Source organism: Ylistrum balloti, unplaced genomic scaffold, assembly GCF_031769215.1.
Source record: "Ylistrum balloti isolate Yb309-2 unplaced genomic scaffold, AGI_CSIRO_Ybal_v1 Utg372338, whole genome shotgun sequence".
Classification (NCBI taxonomy): Eukaryota; Metazoa; Mollusca; class Bivalvia; order Pectinida; family Pectinidae; genus Ylistrum; species Ylistrum balloti.
The window spans coordinates 13,360-26,718 of record NW_026783073.1 but is presented as its reverse complement, the minus strand read 5'-3'; positions in this window follow the sequence as shown (position 1 = coordinate 26,718).

Sequence of the window (13,359 nt, the reverse complement as noted above, 5' to 3'; positions counted from 1 at the left end):
GGCCGAGTGGTTGAACCTACATGTGTAACAATCATTATAGGGGCCGAGTGGTTGAACCTACATATGTAACAATCATTTGAGGGGCCGAGTGGTTGAACCTACATGTGTAACAATCATTATAGGGGCCGAGTGGTTGAACCTACATGTGTAACAATCATTTGAGGGGCCGAGTGGATGAACCTACATATGTAACAATCATTTGAGGGTCCGCGGTTGCCCAGTGATTAAACCTTACAATCATTTGAGATCACCCTGTTACAAACCCTTCTAGCTAACTTTAGTCTACTTCAATCATTTAGTTTTGATATTAGATAAAGAATGGTTTCATTGACTTAGACAAATGTCCTTATGGTTCAGCGTGAACGACAACCACACTTAAACAGTTCACATACAACATTAACAGAAAGAGAGCGAAGTATCAGTATCATTGTAAGAGCATTATCACTGTTATCAAGTCTGGTTTGAAACAAGCGTTTCTATTGCCTATATAGTGACGTCATCACCCTTTAACATGATGTTGTTGTTTGATTACACGGTTTTTAATTGGCTAATATTGCTGCGTTATAAAAAGGAAATCATGCAATGAAAATCAGAAGTGCTGTAGTCTAGCTAAAATTAACCTTAATGATATGTATTTATTTGAAATTTGTTTTCATTGTGTTGAAAATCACATAAAAATTGATGATTTATACGGTCGGTCAGAAATATGCGTAATTCACGTCTTGGTGATGTCACATCAGTGTCTCGCTTATGAAAATGTAACATATAGGGAAACGAGCTTGGGTTTACTTTTCAGAAGTATGAATTACATGATAAATAGAATCTTAAATTCGTGTCCTTGATATAATTTGATAATATAAGGACTCGTGACATATCAAATTCCGGTGGTCGAGTTACTTTTCCATTGAATGCTCGTCAGATGGTATTTATTGTGGTTATGAATGCAACTTGTGCATTCTTATTGATACATTGGGTGGTCGGGTGGCGTAGTGGTTAGGCATTCACCTTTCATTAGCTAACCGGGGTTCAATTCCCGGAAGGGACATGAAAAGGGGTCACCTGTTCGACTACGTGGATTTGCCACACGTACTCCTCTCCCGCTTACATCCAAGCCAAAAGGAGTGATTAGTATATCTGGAATTAAATTGTTCTGCAATCGTTATGAAATAATTAAATAAAGTTTACATCTCATACATTGTAATAAGTACTAAAATCATTACATATGCATCTGAGATATCGTTTGAAAATATTACCGTGTCTATTTCATTATGTACTGAAATTGTTTTATCGTGTATATTTATTTACTGGACGAACTTCATGAAAATCCTAATCACCTAAGTGATTGATGTACAGCTACAACGTGTTTTATCTGAGGCAATGTGTGAAGCATTAACGTAACGTAGATCAACATGGCGCCAAAACGACGTTATGTTTTTGTTCCCGTGAATACCATGCCAGATTTACACAGAATTGATGTGAGGCTAGGGTGTAAAATGTCAATATTAATTAGTATCTGTAAACTGGATATTTCCTTAACAAACTAATTTGGGATATTTCAATTAAAATGCGTACTGGAAGTCATTCATGCACACAACAGAAATTGATATGAATGTTTTTGTATCAAGCACTGAATTGCTGTTGTACCAGACAGGATGATTGAACATATGGTTTTCGAATTAGCCAATATTATGAGATATGTAGCGGAATAGTGTTTAATTGTGATATTGTCAATTAATTTTGTGATTCAGACGATATGCAATCAGCTGTGGCTAGACACGTCTTGACAAGTGTCTATAAACGTCCATTCTCTGTCTGGAGTACAGTCCAGGCTGTGGGATATAAACACGAGATAAGCTGGTACTTACAGATAGTCTCTGACACATACATATACAAAACAATCCTATACACTCCCTGAATTACCCAATTAGGGAATTTGTCTTGTCCCGTAAAGGCGCCATGGGAATCGGTTGAAAATAACGCTTCGGACCTGTATTCGTGTTTCATTATTTCTCGCTGGCAATGTTTCCGAATTGATGACGTAAGCAAGATATGTGCTTACATGTACTGTTGAATGTTATATACTAAACATATAAACGTATTTCTCAGCACTATAGCGCCACCTAGCGGTCATAAATTCTTTGGCGTTTTCATGTTTCATTATTTCCCTCATGCGATGTTTCCAAATTGGTGACGTAAGCAAGATATGTGCTTACATGTACTGTTGAATGTTATATATTAAACATATAAACGCATTTCTCAGCACTATAGCACCACCTAGCGGTCATAAATTCTTTGGCGTTTTCATGTTACATTATTTCCCTCATGCGATGTTTCCGAATTGATGACGTAAGCAAGATTTGTGCTTACACGTGTACTGTTGAACGTGGCATACTGCATATAACTGGCTATCACTGAATAGTGCCACCTAGCAAACATGAACTCTTTATCATTATAAAGAGATTTGGTGATGATGGTGGCAAATGTAAATAGGATGGTACATTGAAAATGTCATTATAATCATGACTGAATGGTTAAAATTGCGGTCGCTAACTTCAAATTTTGAATGTGTGCCTTTATATCTACATTTGCACTTTAAATATGGAGATTAAGTTCCCGGTAGAGTACGCGTTATTGTCATTTCTTTTATTGTGTAAAATGTTTGTTGACATCCCTATACGTCACAAAAAAAATGATAAACATGAAAAGACGTAGAAATCATCTAGTTGTAATATTATACAATATATCTATTTATGAAAATTGTGTTGAATGTTAACGTGATCATTTTTCCTTTTCTCTGTTTTTTTTTTTGTTGTTGTGAGCGTTATCAATGACTCTAAAGTGGCACCACTTCCGGTAACATAAGTCTGTTCGAACTCGCCGATGTTCTAAAGATATGTATAAGGTTATATCTCTTAATGTTTTATGAAAATTACCAAAGGTATCTATAAAGATATATAATCATGTTCTTTATCTACATCAAAGTGCAAGACGCATTGAGGTAACTTTGTGTGAACAATTTTTAAATTGTACTAGAAATATATGTATTGTAGTTACCGGAGTGTAAATTAAAAAGAAAAAGAAAAAAATTGGAGTTTTCTTATACCATTGCTTTAACGTATTTCAAATTATATACAAAATATCAAAAAATATCTTTTACATCGCGATTAACTTCGTTCTAAGTGACGCTTTCAAAAAATCCAGTAATATGGGGTTTGGCACTGTTTCACAGTGAAAGTATAAACCATCTTTTCCAAAAAAGTACATTTTTTTAATCTTTTAAGTCGATTTTTTTTAACATTTAAACAAGTTCTTTATAAAATTGATCCTTGTTAAAAGAGCATTACATTCATTTTGATAACTCAGGGGATTTTCGTGACTTAATGAAAATCGTAAAAAATTATAGTTAATTTTTGTAATAGAGTGTAGCAACATTTTATTTGCCATTCAGAATCAGCCAAATGATTAAGGTAGCTTGTTAAATCGATTTTTAATTGATTATCGGACTCCCTAGGGTACTAAATTTCTGTACGGAAGTAACACAATATCGCGTGTTAATGAGACGGAAAAAAAGAACAAAAGAATTTTTTAGAAAAGTCAACAGGATCTTAATTAAATCTAAAATGAGACGAAACGAGGACAATTTACATGAAAATCCTTACAATAGAACAACAAAAACACAGAATTTAAGATTATGAAAAAAAGAAGAAAAAATTGGGGTCCTAAAAAGGTTTTGAATTAGAATGTTGTGTTTTTTTCGGATTTTTAAAAATTATTATCATTACATTTAACGGAGGATTTTATTTGTTTATTTTTGAAATACGGCATGTTTACCGTTCCCTTTTATTCGTCCTGCTGAACAAAACCTCAACCAGAGATCCCACGCGCTTAAAAGATTAACTACAGTGTAATTATTATTCAAATTATATACAGTTAACGAACAATAATTAAGATTTACATAGAGACACTTGAAAATGTACTAGGAGAATGTGATATGTTGTTCCGGAATGATAAGCGTTTTCTGCTCCATATAATGCATTTTTGGACTTTATAACCAGTTTGAACTGAACGATGACATGATGTTTTTCTAAACGTATTTTACATGTAAGGAAATACACAAAATGTGACATAGTTAATATTTGTATGCTGGGCAAGGAATATAAAGTATATATATATGAATATTCAATAAAATTTTTTTACAATATTTCCATATCATACGTGATTTTTTTTTAAAATTGATCAGAGAATTTGTATTTTACAAGCTTCTGCCACTAAACCGAAAATGTCGCAACAAAATGGCTCCCTCCGGTTGATTTTGTCCTGCAAATTAAATTTTTCTGAGTTATATCATAAAAAGTATCTTAGATGATTCTTCTTTTTTGTTTATATGAGGAACTAGGAATCTCTTGTAGCAGTTTTAATTTACGTTCTCCAAGGCTCAAAAATAATTTTAAAAAACTTCTTCAACTTGTTTCATAAAATCCCAAGTGAAATGAACAGGATGTATCTATTTAAAAGTTAAGCCGTATTAGCCATTCAGAAGCCACTACACACGGTGACCATTTTGTCCACTCACACAAAGAAGTTGCGGTCGTATTCACAACACCAAAACGTCTTGTCACTTTCATTGAAATGGAAAATATCTGCAAGTAGGGTCATTTTCGTAGCGATCATTTTTCATGAAGAGTCAAAAACCTCGCTATCTCGAACTCGACGTGACCATGGGGAACATTTCGAGGTAACCGAGTATTCGATTTGAGCGAGTTCGAACGTTGTATGTAAAGTTAGACAGGGACCGACGAATTAAACGAAGATAACGAGGTTCGACTGATATATTACTTCTTTTGTCTCATTAAAGTTTCCCAAGGTTCTCAAAATGGAAGACAGATGACGTCATGAATCATGTCTATTAGCCAATCCATACCAACACACACGTGAAATCCTAGGAATGTGATGTAGATTTGTACAATTGAGAAAATTATAATCCAAGAAGAGAACAAAAAAAAAAAAAAAAAAAATGAGATGTCCCTCCCTCACTCCTTTTAAGGGTGTTTTGACTACCTACAAAAATTGTTTTCGAAAGAAGATGTTAAAACGTTTTTCATGCTTTCGAAATCGTTTGTTTCCTGTATAAGGCAAAGAGTGCAAGTGACTGAGACTTGACGACAATTCAATGTTCGACGAATGAACGAAAGCGTAAAATCTGCTTACAATTGAAATCATTGTAAGAGAGAAAAGATCCCTATGGTCACAAGACAAAAACACTCTTCTTATTTTGAAGACAATTGCCACTCTAAGGAACACCCGTACCTAAATACAACTTAACAATCACATGTATGTGTACGAGTTTAAACATTCACTGCTTCGGTTTTGTTAAATGCTTTTGGACTCTATATTCCCCAAACACACACATAGGAGTGCATGTGTTATCAGGCTGGCTCCAAAGACTGGCGACACGTCGTACTGAGTGAACGTCTTGTGGCGCAGCTTCATCTTCATTGCCTGGAGCGTGCAATCCCGAGGGTGTATTTCAGGGGCGCGTTACGAGGGAAAAAGTTGACGTTAAACTAATTACGGACGTCTATCTACATATATCTTCTGCCGGAATGATGACGTAACCAAACTAAGTCCCATGGATCTACACAAATTTGTCCAAATGAGGTACGAAAAACGGAAAACCTTGTTAAGGATGTGAATTACAGATTTTAGAAGGCATGAGACTGGCATTCATCTCTGTCTCTCCGTCCGTCAGTCCGTCTGTCTGTCTATATGCCCGTCCGCTCGTCTGTCTGTCTGTCTGTCTATCTGTCCATCCGTCCGTCTGTCTGATTCAATATACATGAACATGCACGTAAATATGATCTCAGAGTTTCAAAGAACTACATTCCATCTTAGCATACAAGCAAAACCAATTGGAAAAAAGACTTGTGACATGGAAAGTAAACAAGACAATTGAATCTTTTGTTCATGGCCTATCACAACAGAATATCGATAACTGTATCCATGACCTACAAGTCTATCTTATTAACGTAGACAAAGCCTGGTAAAAATACGAAAGGAGGCATAGTTCCCATCATGCCTCGCGGCTATGTCTTTGAAAAAAAGTCTGCCTGATATTTTGTATTCCATATATGACTCAACTGACAGACATAATTATATTTCACTTATATTCTCAGATACAAATCCAACATATGGTGTTGTCGATTAATTTATTTACACAAAATTCTCGACTTGGAAACAAACTATGCCTCGAGGAAATGTCTGTTGATTGCGTAACATGTCCGCCATGTTAGATATTTCAAAAGTCTCGGTAGTCGTCGATCTGCTTGTATATGGCGATATCGCTAAAAATAAATTTGTATCGACAAAATAAACCTTTTAATGACAGTGTTTTATTAATACATTCTCAGTTATAATGATGCAAATCTGTAGACACAAATAGAAATGGCCAGTGCACTTCCTGTACGTTGTGTAGTCTCTATAGGGTATAACCAATGGTGATTAGGCTTGTACAAGAGTATACGGAATAAATATCTGATAATTACATTTATATGATTATAATGTGAAAAGGCATATAAAGCATTTTGATGTGACGTTAATGACATAAATATATATATGTTCACTAAAGTTATAAAAATCTCAATTTGTTGTCGGCTAAGTCAATGACGCCCAAGTGGCGCCACCTTCCACTTCCGGTATAGTCTGTGTGTTCATTTGCTACAACAGTATTTGTAAGGCATTGATTTCAATGTTTAAAACATTCCACGTACCAAGTAAAACATATAGTTTACCGAGTATCATATACAATAATGCTGTTACAGACAGTCCCGAAATAGACTAAATTCGTTTTAATATCCAACGATAATGGCTAACCGAAACCTGTAGGTTACGTAGAAACTTTGCTATCCCGTAACAAGACTGTGAGCGAGTGGTGGAAGATGGTCCCTATATGTGGGTTGAATTGAACCACCTCGCAACCCTCCCCCTCCAACAACAACCCCACCCCCTCCAACCACCAGAGAACCACGATAATTTTGGTGATACACATTTCCTCCGCTTATACTAATTGTTGCCTAGATACAACCAAAATATCGATTTTGAATAAGTCTCTCATATTTTTAATTATTGTCCAAAGTGTTAGTCCGAAAAAACATCAAAACATCGCAGGATGAGGGGAGACATGATTAACACCTTCAAAGTCATAAACAATAAATATGATACAAGAGTTACAGAAAACCTATTCCAGATGGCATCCTCCACTACAACAAGGGGACACTCCAAGAAATTGTATAAGAAACATTCTCGATTAGACGTCAGAATCAAAGAACTATAACTGTATGGAACAGTTTACCTCAACATGTCGTTGATGCTAATACAGTTAAACAGTTCGAAATTTTATTTGATGAACACTGGAAAGAAAATCGATATTTTATTTTAAAGTCATGAAATAACACCAGAAGTATTTATCATTAAGAATATTATTTATTGTAAATTAATTTACAGATATGGACACAGAGGCTTATTCCCAGCCTGCGTCCATCATATATCCTAATAAAGTCCTAATAAAGACTTTCGGATATCCTCGGAACTTTTCAAAAAAAGAAGCGGAAGTATATCCCGGAAGTAACCGATTGCTGGTTGACGGAAGTGAGTTTTCCGTTTAGTAATGATATATAACACCTGTCATTTTCAAGGCTGAACTACAGCAAAGCTTGTATCGTGATTTTATGCTTTTAATTTTTTTGACGGGGGGAGGGGAGGGGGGGGGGGGGAGGGAACGATGAAAAAAGCAGCAAATTAAGCGAAGATGCTGTTTATAGGCAAGCTCATGTTTTCAATCTATTTTACATCTCAAAATTGTTGATATCAATAGAAAACAGAAACAAAACACAAGAAAACAAACAAACATATCTTAATAGTTTTGGAATTTCCTTGTAACCTCTCGATTCGGGACTTCATGCCTAGCTAAACATTTTACGATTTGGACCTAAATATGAAAATATATCGATTTTGATTCAAAGTTTTCAAGGTCATCACCTTCTCCTGCAGTCTGAAGTCAAGGCTCCGATATGAAACCCACACAGACATCTATTTCGGATAATTGGTAGGTGTGTAACTGCCACATGACAACCAAACGTTTTATATACCGCGCAACAAAATCTTCCGAGTTATCCTCTTTTAATAGAAAAAGAAGTTGCAGAATAAAAACATACATATATGTCGTGGATTGAGAAATTCATAGAGAGAGAATGTAATTAATTCTAAATTGAAAAATAGTTCTGATCTTCCCAGCACGGGAATCTAGGGAATACAGATTCACAAGCAAAGAGTAAATGAAACATATTGTATAACAAATGTACAACTGGAAAGTCACAACTTCTATAAAAGCTACCAGTTGGTATCAGAAGGGATTTAGATCAGGAAAGTGATAAAGAAACTTTGGTAAGATAAGTCAGAGGGCGAGAAATCGTTTGGTTGTAAGACTGTAGGGGAGAGTGAGGTTGGTTGTATCACTGTAGGGGAGAGTGAGGTTGGTTGTATCACTGTAAGGGAGAGTGAGGTTGGTTGTATCACTGTAGGGGAGAGTGAGGTTGGTTGTATCACTGTAGGGGAGAGTGAGGTTGGTTGTATCACTGTAGGGGAGAGTGAGGTTGGTTGTATCACTGTAGGGGAGAGTGAGGTTGGTTGCATCACTGTAAGGGAGAGTGAGGTTGGTTGTATCACTGTAGGGGAGAGTGAGGTTGGTTGTATCATTGTAGGGGAGAGTGAGGTTGGTTGTATCACTGTAGGGGAGAGTGATGTTGGTTGTATCACTGTAGGGGAGAGTGAGGTTGTATCACTGTAGGGGAGAGTGAGGTTGGTTGTATCACTGTAGGGGAGAATGAGGTTGTATCACTGTAGGAGAGAGTGATGTTGGTTGTATCACTGTAGGGGAGAATGAGGTTGGTTGTATCACTGTAGGGGAGAGTGAGGTTGGTTGTATCACTGTAGGGGAGAGTGAGGTTGGTTGTATCACTGTAGGGGAGAGTGAGGTTGGTTGTATCACTGTAGGGGAGAGTGAGGTTGGTTGTATCACTGTAGGGGAGCGTGAGGTTGGTTGTATCACTGTAGGGGAGAGTGAGGTTAGTTATTTCACTTTTAAGGAGACTGAGGTTGACTGCATCACTGTAAGGAGGGAACACCGAATTTTGTAGATATGGGAGACTGAATTTGGTGAGTATAAAATATTACGTATGGTCGTTAGCGTTTGAAAGTAGCTTTAGCAGCTGTGGTAAAATGAGCGAAGTCAAGGTTTCACATCAGGTCGTTCTTCCATGTAATAATTCTCTCCGTGTATTACAGCAAAGTCTGCAAATCATTTCAGCTGGGTTGGATTATAATTGTACAAAAGGGAAACAGTCTGATATTAAATGCAATAAACCTTTAACGAATAGCATCATTACCTGTTCGGAATTCAAAAGGTTAATCTTGTCCCCAAGTCTGTGTCTAGAACAAAATGTGTGCTGTACTTTCTACGAGTGACTTTTGTCGTTAAGAAAACCAGGAACGACCACAAAAAATTCCTAAGGCTCGAACCAAACAGCGGTCTTTAAACTTCGAGCGCTTTCATTGGCTATAGATTTTTATTTTTCATGTCATAAAATTATTACAACCGTGTGTAACTTAGATTTCTGTATCAAGCAAAAAGTTGAAATTCAGTTCTACCCCCACCCACCCCAAATAGTTCAAATATAGTTTATGAAACAATGAAGAACGAAAAATCGTTATATTTACATATGTTAACATTTATTTTCAGGTGAACGTAAAGTGTGAATGATGTAACGAGTGACGTAGGTACGAACGTGTATACTCGAATTAATATCATTGATGCAGCTGGGTGATGAATATTCCATTAATTATAAAAGATATTTGGGAATTGAATATAAACTTTATTTATTATACAACAGTTGCGAAACAAGTTATGTCAACTTATAATAATCACTCTCGTTAGCCCGAATGTAAGCGCGCGAGGGGTCTTATTGTGGGAGGAAACCGGAGAACCCGGGCAAAAAACCCACGTAGTCGGGCAGGTGACCTTTTCACGTCCGTTCCGGGAATCGAACCCCGGTCGGCTAGGTGAAAGGCGAGTATGTTACCACCCTACCACCCAATTAGAGGAAGTGAAGCTTACATTTATTGTTTAACTAATTAAAATACTGGTTGACTTGACTAGCATTAGGTTCGGACATGTAAATACTAACTCTGAACAGACGAATATTCCAAATGGAATAATTTGTATCATTCGACTTGGGAATGGATTGTGTAGAATCTTACATAATGTATATAACGATTTCTCATATACCATATCTATTTTTTCTTCTTGTAAAATATTGACTAAATGTCTAAAGATATTGACAAGATGTTGACTAACAACAACCATGACGTCATCTATGACGTATCTCCTCCAGTGGTTGAGAATAAAAAAGACATACATTCGGAGCAGCATAATTATAATTCAATTTTATATCCAGTAAAAATGCAACATCGACATCAAACGTGAAGGGAAACTATCAACAAGTTATACCTGAAAATTGAAATAAAGTCTTCATAAGATTGATAAACGTTCCAAAATGGAGCATGTCTTGAAACTGTCTGTCTGTCTGCCTGTGTATGTCTGTTTGTCAGTCTCGTGAAATGAAGAAAACATCGAAATAATAAATAAATTAAATCAAACTGGAATAATCCTATCGAGAAATAATGATTTTACCATTTTGTAAGAGAGAATTAGCATTCCAAAGATTAGATACTCAATTGTAAAATAGCGGAGCCATCAAAATAGCTCCCACCTTTTAAAATCATAATCACTTCCTTTGACATTTAACGAAAGTAGCTTCACTTGAAAATATCTTCTTTAGCTATTTATTTGTTTATTTTTACCTTTTGAGAAACAAACTTGAAAATGCTACCTCCTCGACCGATCATAAGCAGTTCAGCAGCACCTCCCTTACATATGTTGATATCGAAAGATACTTGGCGTAGCGCTGTCTTATCACGTGAACAATTTGGCACTAGACTTTTATTGTTTTACTCCGTGCCTTTGTTTAACATTTCTAAAATCTCCACGGTGTAGTAAACAGTCGATTGTTAATCGTGGGCAGGGAGAACCGAAACGGTGATGGCTGGATAACAGCGAAGCACACATAACATAGATAACCCATACACGGTCCATCTCCCGGAGATACCATAAACGGCCCTATAATTAATCATTGAAATTTACATCCATTGTAAACTCGTGACAAAACAGATTTAAACAAACGACTGAAAGTTTTGTGATGTGATTAATAGGATGTCTAGCACTTCAAACCTATTATTAAAATAATAGATTCGTCAAGGGCATTTAAACAAACGAAGAGAACTCTTTTGTGTCGACTGGTGGCGACACAGAATCTCGTCAATCACGTGACTTTTATCTGAAGGCTCGTGACATGATTCTAGCAGAAGTATCAACCTTCAAAGAGATTTTTTGTTGTTGTTATTGTTTTAATTGTTTGTTTGTCAGTGTGTTGTTTTTGCTTGTTTTGTTTTTTATCATAAAATGAATTAATGTATTTAGTGCCAGTTATTCAGAAAATATTGGAAATTCTTTTCCTATTGCCTCGATGTTTTCTACATCCCCAACAGATTATTTATAATTATCGTTCAAAGATACCGCTTATCAAATATCAGGTTGTCATAAATCTGACAGGTTAATGTTTTGTTATCAGTTGATTGAGAGTAAACAAATTGACATGATGTTGAACATGAAAAATAAAAATAGTATTTTTTAACTTTCCGATATCAGGGTCAAGGGAACTAGATTTAGATAAACTTCTAAACATTTCTCGTTAGACGTGGAACTTTATGAACTTCAAAATGTGCTTTGCAATTACTCTATTTTTAGCTTTATTTTGTACATGAACTTCTTTTCGTCAGTGACACCTGTCTTGCATTTTCCGGACGTGATTCTCTGAGATTTAAATACTTATAAATGGAGATAACCTAAAAAAAAGTCAAACATCAATAATAAGCTTTATATATGATAAACAATAAGTGACCGAAAACCGCGCCCTTTGGCACCACTGCGGTTAAAAAAAGCTGCAATATTTGGACGATTTTCAATGATATCAGCTGTTTCCCATGAGACACAATACGATCTTTATGAATCAAATCGTAGAAGTCTCTAGTTTTGCGAGATTTGTGAGCAAGGAAAGAAAACTTTGATAGAGTTTCATAAAATTTCATATTATGAAATAAACAAACAAACTGATGATACTTTCTGTTACAAAACTCAGGGAAGTGACCTTTGACAGGTTTTAAAATGAAAACGTAGAGGACAAAATCAAATGTAAACAGGTATTACTTAAAAATATCCAATACAGAAATTTGATAATTATTTCTTGAATATGATTATATCTTTTTTTTTTCTTTCTAACGGCAGACTTTTAAGACTTATACATGCTCGGTATTGCACTAGAATTGGATAAACACTCGCTATCAGGCGGTGTCAATCAAGGTTTCGTTTAGTAATTGTGTTGCATTTTCACGTCATGAAAATATTTTTTTTTCGTTTGTAGTCATAAATGATGAAATGCACTAGTATGTATCAGCACAAAAGGAAATGACTCCAAGCGGTTCTGTAAGAAGAAAAGAACGAGTGTATGTAGCAAGCCATAAGGGAAGCGATAATGATAAAAAAAATGACATTTTTTATGAATATAGAATTTTTTAAAAGTCTAGCGATATCGATTCTGTCATAACGTGCCGACAACAACTGCAGTTTTATTTTCCGTGAACGTCTTTTAAAGTCCTATCCATGCCAGTCCTACGGGTGTTGACAGTCTAGATAAAGATGAAATGGAAAATGATTTATGACTTTGTGTCGGTTTCATTGGATTCAAATATCCAGAATTCATCACTACAACGAAACGCAAAACGTCTTTTTCGGGAACAACTCGTCATGACCGGTGCAACATGGAATTTTGACCCATGTTGAAAATAACCAGGATACAAATTTGATGTTACACCGGTATTTTTGTGTTGTTTTCAAGCTGTTTGAAGGACAATTGATCATATCGTGATCTGTTTTATTGATTTATCGTGGGGGATTTTGTAGTTACACGAAACAGATCTTTTCTTAAGTGGTATACTGTGTATATAGATTGTATGAATGAATGACATTGCAATTTTCATTTGGAATCTTTATCTTGAATGAACCAACAGATTTGATCGTTAAACAAATCCGAGTTATTTACAGCGGAAAAGTTATTTTTGTCATGGCTGCAAAGATTTGAAAAAATCTCTTAACAAATAATAAATAGCGTTCAGGAGTCCCATGGTCATCGG